The sequence below is a fragment of the Castor canadensis genome, chromosome 7 (genome assembly GCF_047511655.1).
Source record: "Castor canadensis chromosome 7, mCasCan1.hap1v2, whole genome shotgun sequence".
NCBI lineage: Eukaryota > Metazoa > Chordata > Mammalia > Rodentia > Castoridae > Castor > Castor canadensis.
In genome coordinates, this window is record NC_133392.1 from 46,813,602 (window position 1) to 46,833,381 (window position 19,780).

Here is a 19,780-nt window from a genome sequence, read left to right on the forward strand (position 1 = left end):
AAACATGCCATTCAACAATAGATATAATACTAATGCAATGTAAATCAGTGAGCAATAAAGGTCATTTATAAAGTAATACATGGATTCTGTGTGGTGGCACACACCTATAATACCAGCACCCAGGAGGCTGAAGGAGGACTATTAATTGGAGGCCAGCCTGAGCTACATAGTGAAACTCTGTCTCAAAAAAAAAAAAAGTATGATTCAGAGCAATTACAAGATGAAGGATTTATAATGTTTGGTTATGAATAAACATACCTAATAATTCAGGCTAACAAGGCTATAATATGTAAGCAAGAACTTATAGAAGTCAAGCTGATTTAGGCCTGGAGTGTTGATCCATGTAGACAGAATAGAATGCAGAAGTTACATTTATGAACAACCCAAGCCACTGTAAAGTAATATAACCTAGCCAGGTTTAGACATGTAGGACAACACAGTAAAAATAAAATACTGAATCATGAATTATTTCAGTCTAACCTTAAAGTTTAAATTCAAAACCTCATGGGGTTTCGAATAGTATTAAATTGAATATTACTTACTACTTCCTATAACTAGCAAAATATTAAAAATGGTCATAATTTCTGTGATAAAAAAGTTAGATTTCCCAACGGTCAACTAGAAACCAAGATCTATAAAGGAATGAAAATACACATAAATGAAGGAATGCTGTATATGAATTATTTTAAAAAATGGGAGAGATGAAAAGAGTCAAAACAGACATTTTTTACTTGGTCAATCCTTTGGGTTTGCTTGTAAGAAGTAGTAAATGTTCAATATTCTAAAAAGTTCTATAAGCCTGTCTTACATGCACTGATTAAAAGGATTGAATACCAAATGTAACAGACATACTTCCTTTTCATTTATCTGCTACTGTGAATGCTAAAGATTTTCTTATCTCCATCATTCTCAGAAGTTCCCTTGCAATATGCCTATCTTTACATATTAATCACTCTGACAACAGAATCAAGAATAAAATTTCAGATAAGAAAACATTATGTGCATTCCTTTATCTTTTAAATATAGGACATACATAAAAATAGATAAATGAAGACAGCTTCTTAGAATGAACAACAAAATAAGCACCAGTGCTTCTTTATTTTATCCTGATAAGATGCAGCGATGGCATGTACTGAGCATTTGGGAGATGTATATTCAGAATGCCTCTTTCTTTCCATAAAAGTCAATAATAAATAAATCTATAACAAATCCTAGCTTTATCGATTCGGTGACCTTTATTACACTTGTACAGATTTTCCAAATCACACAGTCTCTTAGGCTAGGGGAAAATTGACCTAAGTAGCTAGGTAGAATACTTTTTAAGTGATAGCAGGTCTTGAGCTGACTGTGTTGGATGAGCTTTTATTATACACTAAGACAAAGACCTCAAAGACAAGGTTTGAGTTCAGCATCTGAGTAACCACTGTTCACTGACTAACACTGAGAAGAGAGCTTTGCCACTTTGCATCCCTTGCATTTGTCAGGGACAATTAACTTTGTTATGCCAACTAATAATATCCTTAAAAGGGATAACAAATTTCTCCTAAAACTTTACATGGATTAACTTGGGATTTTTATATTGCAAAAAAGTTTCTATCTCGTTATTCCTTACTTGAAATTTGAAAGGAATGATTAGTATTTTTTTTTGCTAAAAGGTAAATAGCACTAGAACAACAACAACAAAAAACAAGTTAAATCACAGTGCAGGGGATTTTTTAAAAATAAATCACACATGCTGCTTTACTTTTAAAAAATAATATATACAACCATTGGTGATAAACCATCTAAAAAATACCTAAGGGTATCTAAGTGTATTTATTTTTTAAAGAATCAAAACAGTTGGCATGAATGCAACTCAGTTATTTTTCATTTAACTTTCAAGTTTATTTTACTATATTCAATTAGAAATGTGCACCTAAAAGTATAATCATAAGGCATTCGCATTAAATTCTGCCTCCTTTTAGAACCACAAGAGAAACAGATGAGAAATTCAAAACTTGAAAAGATTCCAAATTCTTCTGCCCAGCTGTTAACTTTTCTGAAAGTTCTGCTGAGAATTTAAGAATGAAAACATGACTCAAATACTGAACTGAGATGCTTATTTCCTGATTTATTTTTTAGACTAAGAAGCAACTAGCTTTCCTTGCAGAAAAGATGTTCAGATCCTTGAACTAGACATTTATCTGTAATTCAAACCCCAAGTCACTCCAATAAGACCTTTTCAAAAAATGTTTCCTACCATTCAACTTTCCTAAAAGCCATGGTCTTGAAGGTTGGCATTTACTTTTCAGATTTCAACATTTCTGCTCACCTTCCTTCCTTTTAACAAGTAATCAGGCAGAAGAACACTGATAACAAGAGTCTCTTCAGAGTAAAGAGTCACAGATGTGTGGATTTGCATATCAAAATGCTTTCCTCTTAAAGATAATGTTTTCCCCAGAATATTTAGTCATAAATAATGTGTGCCATTAATTTATAGCTTCAGGGAATACCTCAGTTCAGTTTAATATTGATCACTTTTTCATAACTCAAATACGTATATACAAAGAGCTATACATATATAAAAATGGATCATCCTTCAAACTCTTAACTTTATGTACACCTTGAATTTAGATTTTGTGTTTTTCATAGCATTGGTAAATTCATATTTTCCTGTTGCTTTATTCTTGCAGCTATAAGATTCAAATAAATGTTTCTATATGCAATAATTTTCTATATTTACTGTGGCATCACAGTTGACACATGGCATTTGGCAAGAAAGTCTTTGATGGGTGGCAAAGAAACTAAGTCAATGAGACACTTTTATTGTATTGCAAACAATTGATACTTGAGATATCTTTATGTATCACAAATAACTGCCAATATATCATGATGGTTTTGTCTTATATCTCAGTCCCAGCAATCTACTTATAATTTTCTTTATGACATACAGCTCTTAGTGATTGAATTGCTTACATGAGGTTTTAAATGTTTAATTAAATATAAAATGAAAATACTATACCTTATTTGTAGATATGAAGATTATTCAGGAGCATGACAATGCAAATTCCTGTAAATAAAAAAGAGCTTTTTGAGTTAAAGACTTCTTCAAATCCAAATTAAAACAATAATTTTGTCCTTAAGAAAAACTGTTTGACAATTTTCAAATATTTCTTTATACCTTCTGGTACTGATAAATTTTCTAGTTGTCATACCTGTTCTTTTAGATAGAAAAAATATAATGTGTATATGTACCATTAAAAATGTTATTTGTAAATAAATCATGTCTTAGCAAACTTTCTATTTTCAAGCATTTTTAAGTCCAGATACTAGACTACTTTTCAAGTAAATTCTTCAAATTTCACAAGGAGTCTAAGGATAGCTGGTAAAGCATATTATTAGATTTTTTTCAAACTATTTTTTTTCTTTTTGGTGATAGTAGATGTTGAACTCAGGGCCTCACACTTGCTAGGAAGGAGTTCTCCCACTGGAGACATGACCCCAGCCCTTTCTGCTTTGATTGATTTTTAGATATTTTTGTGACCAGGACAGTGTGGACTGTGATACTCCTATTTATGCCTTCCATGTGTTTGGGATGACAAATGCACACCACCACACTCAGCTTTTAATGTTGAGATGGAGGCTCAGGAAATTTTGTTCTGGCTGGCCTCCAACTCTAATCCTCCTAATCTCCATCTCCTAAGAAGCTACAGTCACAGGGATAAACCACAGTACACATTTCAAAGTAGATTTTTAAAAATTTAAACTGGGAGATATATATACCTGAAAATGTCTAATATGTTTAATGGTAACACCTGGGTAATAAAATGATTTACAGAAAAATTTTTTTTCTTTTGATAAATGATATCCTGGGTATAATTTATTCAGAATTGCAAGTGTAATATATTTCACGTTGTCATCTTTTAGAAGAGATTAAAATATACTTTGAATAAAATAATTGATACATTAATAATTTGTTTATAGGTTTTTTTCTATATTGAGAAAATTATAATTTATTGTGTTGAGTTTGGGATAAGTTATTATTTTGAAGACAATAACTAGCAATTATCTTGGATGATATTATCATTGTATTCACTTTACATTTTCCAGATTTTCAGATAACTCACACTTCTGTTTTACTATAGAAATATTTAGTATCTTTAATATATAGATAATAACTACTGTAGGATCTTATATCTAATTCTAAAACTAGCCATAGTTTCGATGCAACATGTTGCCATTTAAAAATTTTAAAAGGGCAATTTAAAAGGGAGATTGAGATATATGTCTTAGTTCTAGTACAAAACCAAGATCAAATCATAAATGGTGAAGCAAGAAGAGATGCAGACATTCAATCACAGAAATGGAAGGAAACTAGAGATGGTGGACACTGAGTTCCCACATTGGGAAGTAGAAAATGACATCCTGAAAGACTGCCTTCATTTACAACAGGACTGTAGTTAGCATCTGTTGCATAAAAAACTGATGCCATTCAGAATTTATTATTACATGAAAAGAAATTTTGTGTATGAAGTTCCTCGAAATAATTCACTTGCTGGACCCAGAATATTTATTTGTAGAAATTAATGAATATAAAGTGGATTCAAGCTCTATCCTAATGCTTAAAACTAATGCTAAGATCTCATGCTGAAATAATTTCCCATAAGATTTCCTAAATTTTCTCATTATTCATGTTAATGTTTTATTTTTCATCAGAAAAATACAAAAATAAGTGTTTACCTGTTGTCTAGTGGTTCTCTGTTCTTCAGCTATTACTAATGATGAGATAAACAGAGATAACTTTCTAAATCTACTACATGAATGGTTTTCCTTTTACTTCATGATTAAAGATAATTTAATATTTTCTATTTGTATTGCTTGTACAAGTTTATTTTTTCAGTGGTAAGTGTGTCCACATGCTTATTCCAGATCACTCTTAACAAGTTTTCAAACAAAAGGTTAATATACTTTCAACATATGTATTATAGTTGAAAACTGTACAAATTTGAGAGTTACATAAAATTTGCTATGGATTCTTCAATAAAGTGTTACAACAGAAGTTTCTCATTGGTGCCTCTTAAGAGTGTTTTCTCAATTGTTACAGCTAATATTCCTTTATTTTATGAGCATGCGCAATCTATAATAACGAAAAATCACAACACACCCACTAGAACCAGATTTGTTGTATTTGTATTGGTAATTGTTGAAATATTTATTTACTCACTTAACACATACTCATTTAACATGTATTTTTAACCACTATATTTCAGGTAAATCTTACATTTTTCTAGGCACTTGGGATATGATATGTCAATAATTTTTTTTTGTGGGGAGGGGTATGACTAAGGTTTGAAGTCAGGGCATCACACTTAAAAAACAGGCCCTCCATCACTTGAGTCACTCCTCTAATTCATTTTGTTCTGTTTATTTTGGAGATGGAGTCTCACAAACTATTTGTCAGAACTAGCCTCAAACCACAATCCTTCTCATCTCAGTCTCCCAAGTAGCTCGAATTATAGGCATGAACCATGGGTACCCAGCTCAGTAAATAAATATTTGAAAGGTTTTCTACTATTTGCAATATAGCAATACCCAGGAAATAGACAAGTTGCAATAACCATAAAACAAGCAAATTACATACATTATTAGAAAGTAATAAATTTTCAGTTGTAAAAATTGGTCAAGGTAAGGAAAAGGAATTGTGAATGGGGTGGAAGCAACTTGTGATATTGAATAGAATGAGGCAAGGTAAGATTTGAACAAAGTCTGAAATAATCTTGTTTTCTATAAAATCTATAATAAAATCTGTAAGCTTTTAGTAAAGGCACTAACTACATTAGTAATAGAAATGAAACTTGATATTTCCAAAGAATTAAAGGAATTTCATTGTTTTTACAGTGAAAAACTTAATATACTTTGCAATCTACATATTATTTTTAAGATTTCCTTTGACATTAAAAGCATTCCTATCATTTTTTAAAAACATAAGAATATCACAAAATATATCCGATTTGCTTTAACAAAAGTGCATGTATGATAATGGATGAAAAGCCAACAAGAAATTTCTCTGGGTATCAGTTTCATTATTCTAAAAGCATAAAGTAGAAATTAACCTGAACTGCTTCACTTCATGTCTTAATCCCAAGGCAGTCAAGTTTTTCTCACAAAATGCTTTGATTTCAGAGCAACCAAGTCAAGCTACCTAAAAACACTTCAGTTTATCTTGTTATGAAGTAATTGGGATGCTATTTCTCACCACTTCACTTTTCAATTGTTTTAGGAAACAGTATATTTTCTGATCTACGAAGGCATCATTTGTGCTCCCAACTTTGTTATAACAATGATCAAGTTAATGTAAAAAAATTTCAAAAAGCATATGTATTAAGGTTGAAATTTTTTTAAATTGTTTATTTGTAAAATTTTGTTACAGAGCTAGGTCAACCAGCACCAAGTGTCTAAGAAATATCTCTAGTACTATTTTTGAAAGTAGATTTTGGTGTTTATACATGGAATGTCAGGATGGTTGAATAGAGGAAACCATGATGCACCTCCTCTTACAGAAAAATAAACCAAAGTAACAAGTATGTAGCTGCATTTCGATGTTTGTGATTAGGAGAAAACACTGGAAATCCACAGGAGAAAAGTAGAAATCTTGTTAGATTCAAAGACCTGGCGAAAACAGCATAGCAAGAAAAACAAAATATCCAGGCATATAACATTTAACACCACAGTTGGGGGTTTGAAGTGATGTTCATCTACTCTCTGCAGGGATAAGAGTGAAAAAGAGTCCCAGCAAACTCTGTCATCAGGAATACTGGCAATCATAGCTATTGAAATGCTTTACAAGTCCTACAAAATTGAAGCCTAATTACAAAAGTATTCCAAATTCTGAACAGTTGCCTTCCTTTGGAAAAAGATTTCTCATCACTTCTCAGTGAACCCCCAGGGTGTATAGTCAGGAGCCATTGAAAAGGAGCTTACTATCTGAGTTTGAACTGATCTAGGGACTAGCAACCTCTGCCTGTGACCATTTGTGGGGTCCTGTCAAACCAAACTTGGCTCAGTAGAGTGAGATCAAGGAGCCTTCCATCAAGGGCAAGGACTGAAGGAAGGCACCTATAGGCTGTGATTCCCACCACCATTCCCCAACACTTCCATAGGTACCTGTTACTAATTAGGCTGGGAAACCTTACCCACCAGGGCATGCTGGCAGGACCTTGAGATATTCTGGCTATTCCTCTCTCCTGAGTGCACAGCCTAAGGATGTCTGAAGAGAAACTTTGCTCAGTGATGTCTGAGGTGAGCTCACTCCTCTTATCACTTCAGCTGAAGGAGTTAAGAGGAAAGAAAGCTCTGGCCATAACTCTGTCCTGAGGAAGCACACAGGTAGCTCTTGCCTGTGGCTCTTCTGAGTAGGCACACCATGGTAGCAGCTGAAAGGAACACTGGAACACTGCAATTTCTATTGCTTTTCCATTGTGAGCCATCCATACTTTGTTTGATCATTTCCTACTGACAAGACAGGACTGGGTGTGAGTACCACAGAGGGAGATCTGTGGTTAGAGCTACTATGTCTCACCATGAAGCTCTGAAGCCTGCACCACTGTCTGATTGGAGGGAAGTGTTCAGGCCCATCAGAACTATTGGTTCAACCAGTGGTAGAGACCCGTACAAGAATCAGAGCCAAAATCAACAGTGTCTGAGTAAGCCCCACAATCTGATGGAGGCCACCACTCCGATTATAGGAGTAACCACATAGTGTGTACCTCATGTACTTTGTGGTTTATACCACACTTAACTGAACTGCTAAAATGTTATTACTACTAAGTGACCTGCAGAAATACTGGCTCTCTCTGAATGTGGCATGGTATGTAGGTACTGTGCCCAAACTAATCATAGTCAAAGAAACTATAAGGAGACTACATTATGATACCTGGCTGAAAATAATGCTAACACTGCACAACAAACTGATACTCCAAGACACATCTTAATGAGAAAGTCACTAAAAAGGCAGTTCCATAAAAGTAGTAGAGCTATCCAGCAGATGTACAAATTTCAACATGAGAAAATATCAACAGATGACAAAGAAATCAAAATGGATGAAATTCCTGATAAACATATAAAAGAATGACTTTTACAAATCTCAATGAGGTCCAAGAGACCACAGATAAATAGTTATATAAAATTACAAAGATAATACAGGAACTGAATGAGAAATTCAGCAAAAAAAAATATGAAAAAGAACGAAACAGAAATCTTGGAAATGAAGAGCTGAATAAATCAAATAAAATATTTAATCGAAAGCCTCAAAAACAAATTCAATAAAGTAGAGGAAAGAATACTAGAGTTTGAAGATGGGTATTTTGAAATATAATATTTAGATAAAATAAAAAAAAATACAAGAATCAGGAGAACATTCAACTTCTTTGGGATGCCATTAAACAATCAAATATCCACAATTATTGGCAGATCCAAATGTGAGGAAATAAAGATCAGATGCATAGAATAATGGCAGAAAATTTCTTTAGTCTTAAGAAAGACAACAACATTTATGTTGTTGGAGGCTTATAGAACCCCAAATAGACATAATCAGAAAAGGTCTTTACCACAATATACTATAGTCAAACTCCACAAGGTACAAGACAAAGAATTTAAAAATCTGTAATAAAAAAGCACTAAGTCACATTTAAGAGCAACCTCATTACACTAATAGCAGATTCCCTTCTACACACTAAGAGGAATGGAATGACATGTTTCAAATCCTGATTGAAAATAACAGCCAACCAAGATTACTACACCCAGCAAGGCTACTTTTCAGAAATAAGAAGAAATAAAGACCTTGTAAGATAAGCAAAAATTTAAGGAACTCATCGTCATCTGACTATCCTTACAAAAGATGCTTTCAGGGGTCCCACATCCAGGGCAGTTGGATATGATCGATATATGATATATATATATATATATCATATTTAATGCTATTAATGTATGCAATTATTATATATGTCAATAAAAAGTTAAAAAAGAGAATTTCATCATGTAGTGGCAATAGACATGCCATCCCTTTTTCTCTCGTTATTTTGGGGATAGGCTCTTACTTTTTGCCCAGGCTGGCCTGGACTGCAATCTTGTATTTCACACTTCCTGACCATAGCTAGGATGGTGTGCATGTACAACCCATCCAGTTATTGCTTGAAATGACATCTCGCTAACATTTTGACTACGTTGGCCTGGAACCATAATCCCCCGCATCTGGTCAGTTTTAGTTATTTATTATGATAAGTTCCAGGAATAAATTTTATAAAACATACATAGAAAATACCTAATTTAATTGAAGTGGAATAGAAAATTTCTTTTTCTCATCTAAGAACCATAATTTCAAAATTGTGCATCTGAAGAGCTTTAGTATATTTATTAATAAAATTTACTAAACATTCATGTTGATAAAATCACCCCAAATCTCTTTTGACAATATAATAATATATATTCTTCACAAAATCATAAAAATACTCATAAAATCAAGTTAGAAAATTCACCAACTGTTTAAAACAAAGTGACAAAAATTGCCTCACTCATTTATATCCCAGGAATGCATTATGTCTTCCGTCTTACTATTGAACTGATGAATTCAATCAATGAACTTCAAACTTGCTTTCATATGTCTTTGTGTCGGGTGAGAGAATAAAATGTGACTACAGTTCTTGTTATCCTATTTGAAGGAGTTGGCACAGTGCACTACAAACCAGGAGACATGGAATCTCCAAGTGACATATCAAATGCCATTAGTGGAGAAACATAGCTCCCCTAATCCTCCCAAAACTGGATGTAATCTGTTTTTGATATATAAACTGTTTGGATGTTTGTGAATACCTGTGTCATGGATGTACTTTATCATTAGTTATTTATTCTTGAGACTGGAGGAAAAGGAGAGAAAGAATAGGCTTTAAAGACATCCATTTAAAGAGGAGCTATAAGTTCCTCTTTTAATTTTAGCATACTTTTTTGCTATATTTATGAAAAAGGATCTAGTACATTTAACAAACTGTGACTTTTATCCCTAATCCTTCAAGTTGCACTGAGTTCTCTAGTTGGTCTGATATTTATGAGTATTTTCAAACTCCTTGTTCAAATACAAGAAAAAACGCATACTTTATAAGGATGTTGTTGGGTAGTATGAAAGAGAAGAAAGAGTGAGTGTGAAATAAAAAATGAGCCATCAATAAAATGAACACTATGGTGTGTCTTGTAGGAAGTAGTGAAATAACCGAGTATGTGGCTCTTATGAAAGTAAAATGTCAAACCTTACGTTAAAAGTGTTTGCAAAACATTACTCATTACCTCTAAGGTAAACTGAAGCTAGTTTTTTTAAAGAAAATACTTACTGTTTAATAGAAAGAAATCAAATGCATGATATTTCTACTGCTGAACTATATTAGATAAGAACTTAATGAGCACTTTGTTTTACCCCTTAGGCTGCTTGTCAGTATATGCTAAATTTGTTACTGTTACGGCAAAATCAAAATTAAAACCTGAAAAATAAAAATAAGAACAAACATGGATTTCATGCAAAGTCATTTTTGCATAAACAGGGCATTCTGGAATTCATCTTATGGCAGTGTTTTAGTAGCTACTTAAATAATATAGTTCATTTGTCAAGAGACAATGAAGAGCTTGGTCCTTACCTCAATATCTACAAAACAAAACGCTGCCAAGCCAGAGAGTCCAAGTGCAATGCTGGAGTTGTGTTTATTCTGAGTGCATGCTCACCAGTGAAATAATAATATTATGGCAAAGCAATAACTGTCTGTTGTGGAGCATAAACTCCACCTGGCTTTAATTATGACATCGTTCTAAGTGCTATAGCTAGGACAACTTGTGGATTTCTGTGCCAGCCAGAAATTTAGTGAGGACTGTTTTAAATATTTCCCCTTCTAAGTTAGCCTGGTTTAGGTTCAAAGCTATAGTGCTAGTAAAATAATCTCAGATTGAAATAAAAATTTACAATATAAGGAGGCAAAATAATTTCATATTCGTTTCAGTTATAACTTCTAATAAAACACACATATAATGATATATCTTTTTTTTTTGAGACAAGTTCTCACTATATATAGTGAGCTATAGCTCAGGTCAAGGCTAGGATTCAAAACCAGGTACTTCTGCCTCAGTTCTAAGTGTTGAGATTATAGATCTACCACACCACATCCAGAACTTACAATGATGTTTTAATGTAGCAGAATAATGCATAGAACATGAAAAGGGAGATTCATTATCTGAGTGTCTCCACAGTTTTCTCACATCACCCCAGCAGGTCCAATTTTTTACAAATTCTTAGTTTTTAATAAATTTTGCATGCCATATTGGGTACTGTGGCACATTAGAAAGGGTGTAAGCTAGTGTGGGTTCAAGGCAAGAAGCTGGTTATGATAAAATGGGTGAGGATAATATATCAGGGTAATGGAAGCTATATTTTTGAATTTATTTTTAATAATAATCACTGAGCATTATTACATATTAGGCATTTTTCTATTACCTGTTTTGGTTCTCACAACATAACACCATAAAGCAGAAATTATCAGCACCCTTTCAAATTCTATGATTAAACCAATGTTCAGATGAGTTAATCAAGTTCCCATTGTATTAATACACTGAAATAAAATAGCAATATCAAATGTATTTCTGTTATTTACTTTTGTTTTAAGACAGGATCTCACTATGCTGGGTTCAAACTCTGGATTTTTCTGTTTCTGTCTCCTAAATGCTGAGATTACAGATGTGTACCAACACATCCATCATTCAAATACATTTCTTTATCTTCACTCTTGAGCAAAGAATTAAGAAAATATTATCAGAAGTTGGACACAGGTTTTAATTCCTTTAATTTTATCATCACAAATATATAGTAGCACAATTGTATTCCTTTCCCTGAAATACATAATATTCTAGACTATCCAATGAATTCATTTGAAAAATTATGAGAGAAATTTAGCTAGTGGAGTTTCCAAACTTGGTATTAAGGAAATAAAATCATATATCTATAATTTTTTGCTTTTTCCTTCATTTAAAATGCAACAAGTGAATTAGTTGACCTCTTGATCGTTTCTGAAGTTTTACAATAGTTCAGACAATGTTAGATTATTTGCAAACACTGTAGAGATATGTCAGGTCTTATGTTAGTTACAGGAAGTCTGAGAAGCCAAGCTTTTCAAGAAAACTAGGTCATGAAAGAGTCTAGCAATAATCCTCACAAAGCTGGATAGAATTGTCTTTTTCTATATGAATATGGGATTCCATGCTTCCCTATGGGAAGGAACAGCCGGGGAAATCTCTGGACCACGCAAGACTATTTTTTTTTAAACTATGCTGCATGTGGGTCATGAATGCAAAATTTCTTCCCTCTTAACATTTCATTTTGAAAGTAATAAGTACTTTTAATGCAGAAGATTAAGAGATTTACTTTCTAAATATATTCAGATTAAGCTAAATTGGCTAATCCCATTAGGCCTCACATCAGGTAACAATGTTCAATCCACAATTTTATATAGAGGGAAACCTGTAGCAAAGACAAAGAAGAAGCAAAATCCTTCTGTCACCTTAGGTGACAGACACCCTAAGGTCAAAGTAAGCCTCCTTCTAGCATTAAAACACCACAGATCTAAACCTGATATTTTCTGAGCAACAAAGGAGAGAAATTAAATGCTGGCAGCTCAGGAATTTTCCAGGGAGCAAAGAGGATCCACTATCCAATTAGTGATTAAATAGTGCCAGAATATTATCTTGATCACTGAAAGTCTGCAGTAGGATAGTCATCAGAGGACCAGGTGCCTATTCTCTCAGAGCAGCTTTTTAAAAACAACCTGTCTGAAGTGGGCCGAAAATGACTAGATTCTTTAATTTCCTTTTCATGTTAAATGACAATTAAAATACAATCACATACTAAATTCACTAATTTTACCAAGCTCAAGTTAAAGTAAATAATATGTACATACACATATACCTAAGTACATAAAACAGAAAACAAGAATTTCAAATTTTATTTTTTTCTTTTTATTTCATTTTAGAAATTAAACTTAAGGATTTGTGTGAGAATTGAATGAGATAACTTATGTAGAATACATAGCACAATGCTATAAGTTTAATTCTCGGAGATAAGCCTCTCCCAATATCCTTTCTGTCAATTTATTTTGAAAATAGCCTGAAGGAGAATTAGAAATAGTGAAAAATATTTTTGAAAATACCAAAGATAAGGAATATTTATTTTAAAAGTATATGTGGTATATGATGCAAAGTAGCAAGTACGTAATAATCAACAACTTTCTGTTGTCAGATATGATGAAAAAATTTTAAAAACCCACCATCAGTCCTTGCATCTTGGAAGCAGCAATTGTATCTCATATTGTCAGTAAAGCATGCACTAGGTTATAGCAATATCTGTGACCTCATAAGATTCTTAGGTCCCTCCATGCAGAGGGCATGCCCTAATAATAGTTGTACCTTCAGAACCTAGTGAAGACTGGAATTATCCAACAAAAGTGAGTATAATTGCAATAGATAGACCACAAACCTAGTGGATCCACAGGGGACTGTGTAATCTTTCATTTTCTTCTTCTGATAGGTGTACTAGCACTCTTCACTCCCTTTTGATGGCAAAAGTCACAGAGAAAAGGAAAGACACGATTCCTTTCCATGAGTGTACTTTGGCTATACAATTGTAATACATATTTTTTTTCTAGATAAATAGGATGTTTCTGAGAAACAAAAGAACCAAAAAATGTAATAATGAACATATAACATATCAAATATCATCCATGTATTATTCTAACAGAGAAATCTCTGTTACTAAGCATTAACTATGCATGGTTTTCTTTTTTTCCTTTTATCTGCCAAAATACATTGAGAAAAAAAAAGACAAACAACCCTTCCAATACATACATTAAATTTTTACTTTTGATATTTTTGCTTTTTAAATTACTGTACTTTCCACAATGTTTTGTCATGTGATAAAGATTTTCAAAACTGCAGTCATTATTTCTTCTAAGTTTTTATCTGTGTTTTCCCTGTCTTCTTTCTTGTTATTGGCCCTTTGGTCCATTTGAACTCTCACTAACATGATGGCTTTTGCTATTATTTTAAAATTTCCATGGGAATACTCATTTCCAGAAATATGAAATTTATTCTCTTTACTTCCTAAATTGTTGCATAAATTTATCTCTATAACACAGTAATAAGCTGAATGAAGCATATTTGTGATTTTGCGATAGTATAATTCAGAGGTACAAGTACTTTTTTGCACTATAAAACATTTTTGATTCCTAAGTACCTAATTGTAAAGCATTAGTGATACATTTGCATCACTATAGTTTATGAAATCTAAGCACTCTCAGTGAAAGGCAAGTTAGCCCCCGAAGATCCAGGGCTAGACCCATTTTCTGGAGAAATCAGTGAGAATTTCTGACGAATTGTACTTCCTGAATGGGAGGGAGCCAATCCAAGATTCACCAAAGATTCAAGGAGTACAGAGATACCACAAGTACTCACTTCTTGCTCTGTAAGTACAGCCTCTTCTGCTTCAGCTGAGGAGAGTTGCATCTTTGTTGGCTAAAAACTTGATTTACTCTCCATTTGGTCTAGCTCTGAAGGTCAGGAGAAGATAGCATGGTTACTGCCTTTTGTTTTCGGTTTAGTGACCTACTTGGTTACAGGAAATTACATTTCCTATTTTCATCATTCAAAGTAATAAATTACATTTACATCAAACAGAAACAAATCTGAGCTTCCAAAATCTAAATCTGACCCTCATCATTGACATTGGCAGTCCATCTGCTTGCTTCCTACACACAGTACATTTATCCCTATGAGATCACCTTATCTCAATGAATGTTGACATCACTATCCCTCCATTTTACAAAAACCTCTTTGATAATAGATTACCATATTGTTTTCTATTGATTCAGTATCCAGAATAAAGAATGCAAAGCAGCAGGTTTTTCATTAAATATTTATTGAATAAATAAATGTATGAACAAGCAAATATAAAACCGGAAACGGGAGAAACATGACCTTTGGATGTTGGTTCTCAGCAGTACACGGGATGGCATTTATGATCAGGCTTCACCAGACATCATAGGCCAAGGGCAGTTGGGACAGAACAGTGGGTACTGTAATTTTTATGGTGTGAATCAGAGTTGTAACAAAGAAAGGAACACAAAGACATGTTGGAGATGGCATCAGTACTCAAGTAACAGGACAGAACTGCTTGAGTATAATGCAATGAAAATTATGTATCTAGGAAGAGTGAAGTAACAATCTGTTATAGTACCTAATTACCCAGATTTCATTTTGTATTCTTCCAGTTTTTCCAGTAACCACATTCTGATGCAGACCACTAAGGAGACAGGACCATTGGAGTTCAGAACCATCACCATGATTACTTTGGGAGTAAAAACAATCTTAAACATCAATTGAACTTGTACCAGTTAGGAATCAATTTTATTACAGAAATTCTTAAATAATACTGACTTAGAAAGGAAGTTGATTGTTGGAAATAAATATAAATTTGAGACATGGCTAAACACAGATTCAAAAGATAAGATAAGGACTGTTTAGTCTATTTTCCAAAGAGAAAATACTAAGTGAAAAGAAAGCCACAAAAGACTAAAGCTATTGGAATAGTCAGATAGGATCTTTAAACTATTCTCCACAAAATTATGACCTATAATTTGTATTCCCATTTTGCAGGTAGAAGAAAGTGAGATACATAAAATAGTTAAGTTTGTTTAACTACCTTAACCAATATTACACAGCTGGAAGCACTGTCCTATTCTGACTCACATAATCATTAGAACACCAAAAAGGTAATTGTAGAGGTTTTACAAATCGCCATCCATTCTCTCCAGTATATCACATAAAGTTTACAATTAAGAAAACTAATGAAAGACAAATAATATTAACAGACATCAGGACAAAGAGAAAATGTGTGCATAGAAAATAAGACATGAGACTGGTCATGATATTCCCAACTGTAGGGACATTTACCTTCAGACATAAGCTATTGCATCATCTAATGAGAAGAATTTAACCCCTCTCTCCTCTTACTACTGCACACAATTATAATGCCAAATTTTATGTGTTCTATTTATTTCCTTACTGGAGAAATGTAGGTTCACAGAACAAAAGTAACCCAACCACAGTATCTTGAAGCTATTAAAAATAAACATAAATAAACCAGAGTCAGAGACAAGGGAGCACTCTAAAAACACTGACGAGAGAAAAACATGATAAAGCAAGACCACATCTCAGTAGCCAAGCCTCAAAGAGTCCTTTATTCAATAATTGAAAAAAGATTAAGAATTTCCTTAATCAAAAAATGGACTGGAGGTATGGCTTAAGTGGTAGAGTGCCTTATTTGCAAGCAGGAATCTCTGAGATCAAACCCCAGGCCCATGGGGGGAAAAAAAAGTTTAAGGAAAGAAGAATATCCGTAAGTCAGCAAACTATAAAATATTAAATTACATGATTGTATGTGGAGAATAATTAAAACACAATAAATAACAGAAAGAAAGAGCATCAAACCTAAAGAAAATGAAATATTCTGACATCTTAACTGTAGTATTTAATAGCAATAAGATTTCAAGCCATTACAAGCTTTTTGCCACATTTTGCCAGGTTTTGCTCTATTAAGCACTCACTGGATTTACCTATAGCAAACCATGTTTACATCATCATTGTTAACTTCTATTAATTCAGGATGTACAGAGAGAATGTGATGTATTAATCCTAGGTTTAATAACATCAATTTATTTTCATATTTATCTCGAATCTTTGATTTCCTGTTTTGTCTGTCAAGACACAGTGAATACCACACCAAAGTAACATTTTAAGGATTTTTCTCCTAACATTTTTGAGCATTATAACAGGAATGTTAATGTAGTTGGGTTAAACTTCATCTTTACCAACTATATAAAATTTAAAGTTTTATAATTATAAAGAGATCTGGATTGTTAAAGGAGAAGAGAGAATCACTGTTCTAAAAAGTAAACACTTACAATTAAGTTTAGAGACACAGGAAAAGATTTGTTTATTATTATCATTAAAAAAATATGTCCCAACCCAGTTGTCAGTGGCTCACAACTGTAACCCTAGGTACTGGAAGATTGAGATTGGGAATATCACAGTTCTAGGCTAGCCTGGACAAAAATCTTTTCAAGATCCCAACTCAATGGAATAAAGCCAGACACGGTGGCACACACCTGTCATTCCAGCACCAGCAGAAAGTATAAAATAGAAGGATCCTAACCCAGGAAGACGTGAGCAAAAGTGAGATCCTATCTTTAAAATAATCAGAGCAAAAAAAGGTGGAGGTATGGAACAAGTGGTACAGCACCTGCCTAATGAATGCAAAACCCTGAGTTCAAAACTCCAGTTCAGTTGAAAATTGTCCAATTTGAGGAGCTTAAGGCCATTAGCTAGATCTGAAACATACAAAGAATGGGGAGGAGTGAACTGTTATGTTTGTAAACTTATAAATCTAATCCTATGTTCCTTAACCTGCCTGTCTGATCACCATTTCCTTCCCATTACTTGAATAAAATCAATCTCCTCTCTTCCTATGCAGCATTTGAAATTGAACTCTGCTCTAAGTTTTAATTTGTGACTAGTGTATGGAAATCTGTGTGTGTGTTTGTGTATGTGTGTGTTTGAGAGAGAAAGGTTGAGAGACAGAGAGAGAGGTTGAGAAAGAAAGAAGGTGAAGCAAAAAGAGACAATCCCTTAGATTGAAAGAATGCAAGGCATCCAAGTAGAGACATTGACAGGAAAGGTTATCTCAATAAGACAGCTCTATTATGTGGGGTAGAATATGGGTGGGAGAGTTGTAGATCGTTGAAAACAAAGGATGTGTTTTCACATCTTTTGTAATAGTTTCATATTCAAACACCAAAAATTAGTGGAGAAAATTGAAGGGATTGGGAGTATCATGCTGTTTATACTAGACTTAAATTACCCAGCGAAAAAGAAAACCTCTTTCAAATAAAACACGCTCAGTGTTAGCACACTGAAAGTCTTGTATCATCTTTCCTTTACCCATCACAGTTAAGTGTATGTCCTAGAACTTTGAAATATTCCACCTCCCTAAGGAGCTTTCCAAAACATTGAATAAAGTATTTGATTAATACAAAGCCTCTTCAAATTTGAATTAGTTCTGTAGTTATGAATCATTAAAATAGCACACTTAGGACATCCAACCACATGAATAATTATAAGAAAAGTATGTTTCTTGAGGTCATACTGTGTGTAAATGTATTTCCAAAGAATAAATACAGATTCCTATTAACAAATAACCCTCAGACAAAACAATGGCTTTGCTAGATAGGGTATTTACATCAATATCAGGTGAAGAAAGATACTACACCATATCCTTCTTTCTGTAGTAACCTCTGTAAATTTTTACCTATAAATCTTGTTGTAAAGATGATTTAAAAATTGCTTTCTGAGAAGAAATTCAAAATTGGTGAATGTTTTAGAAAAAATACGTAGAAATGTCTTAGAAAATCTATGATAGAATTAAACTGGTAGAATTAAAGTGATTGATGCCATCTAATTTTATGAGATATGTACTGCTTCAATAATTTGACCATGATATTACAGTTTGAAAATACTTGTGTTAAAAAGAGTAGAAAAGTTTAATTTTGCCAGCATCTGAGTCAACCATATACTACAAGATAATGATCCAATCTGAAATTTCCTTCATTAATATGAAAAATCCAATCAAAGTTGTTTGGTTTTCCCCAGAACTTCTTAGCAGTCAAAACACTCCTGGAATTTTTAATCCTGTCTCTTAGTTTTCAGGTGACAAGAGATGAAGGAACAGCTCTTACCTGAGACAATCCATTCTGCAACAGAGGAAAAAAAGTAAAGAAAGAGCCTCATGATGTCTTCCTTGGTTGTACCATATGTCATCTTTGACCTCATAAAACTGAACAAAATGAGTCACTAGGACAAGTCTGAAGTCATAAGTGTGATTATCAAATATGGCAAAATAATCACACAATCTATCCCAATTTCAGTTATTTATTATTATTATTATTATCACTAACAATATCATGTGAAGCTCTGAAGTTTTTATTCTGGGGCAGAAAAAAAATTATGTATTCATCAATAAATTAATGTCTTGCATATAAAATTAACAGTCATAAGTGCATAAAACATAGGACTCTGAAACAATGCATCCTCATAGGATGACTGGTAATTATGCTCAATGGCTAGATTTTACATGAAGTATAAACAACAAAAGAACAATTTATACAAAAAATATATCTTTGAATAGGTTTTGAAATCATGGATACTTCAAAGGTCAAGCTTCTTGGTTTAAAATTCAGCAGGAAACCTTCCTTAAGTTGAAGTTATCTGCACTATCAATATTTCCTTCCCAACCTGAAACTCTCTTAATCATTTTCTAAAATGCTATAAATTGTATCTATTAACTATCTCAAGAATATTATATGAAACTATTTTTTTCTTTTCCTAAAAGTGTACTTTTACAGTCACTGCCTCTGTGAGGACTTCTTAATAATTTTTTAATACAGAGGTTACTACAGAAAGAAGGATATGGTGTAGTGTCTTTCCTCACCTGATATTGATGCAAATACCCTGTCTAGCAAAGCCATTATCTGGTCGAAGGGTTATTTGGTAATAGGATCGTTTGTTAAAAATAAATAAAGTGTGCCTATTTTTTAAAGTTATGTATTACAAAGAAAGAAATGTCGTATCTTTTTCACATGTTCTTCAAATCTAAGGTACAGAAATACAA

At 33.0% G+C, this 19,780-nt stretch overlaps 1 protein-coding gene across 5 annotated transcripts in view; it reads right to left on the reverse strand.

The window, feature by feature from the left end:
• Positions 1-19,780, reverse strand: part of Pcdh15 (protocadherin related 15) — a 1,704,270-nt gene that overhangs the window by 1,019,853 nt on the left and 664,637 nt on the right. For all 5 annotated transcript variants that reach the window (XM_074078885.1, XM_074078880.1, XM_074078883.1 and 2 more), the window contains one exon: positions 3,002-3,049. The gene's annotated coding sequence lies outside the window, so the exon portion shown is untranslated. The remainder of the gene's footprint in view (positions 1-3,001; positions 3,050-19,780) is intronic.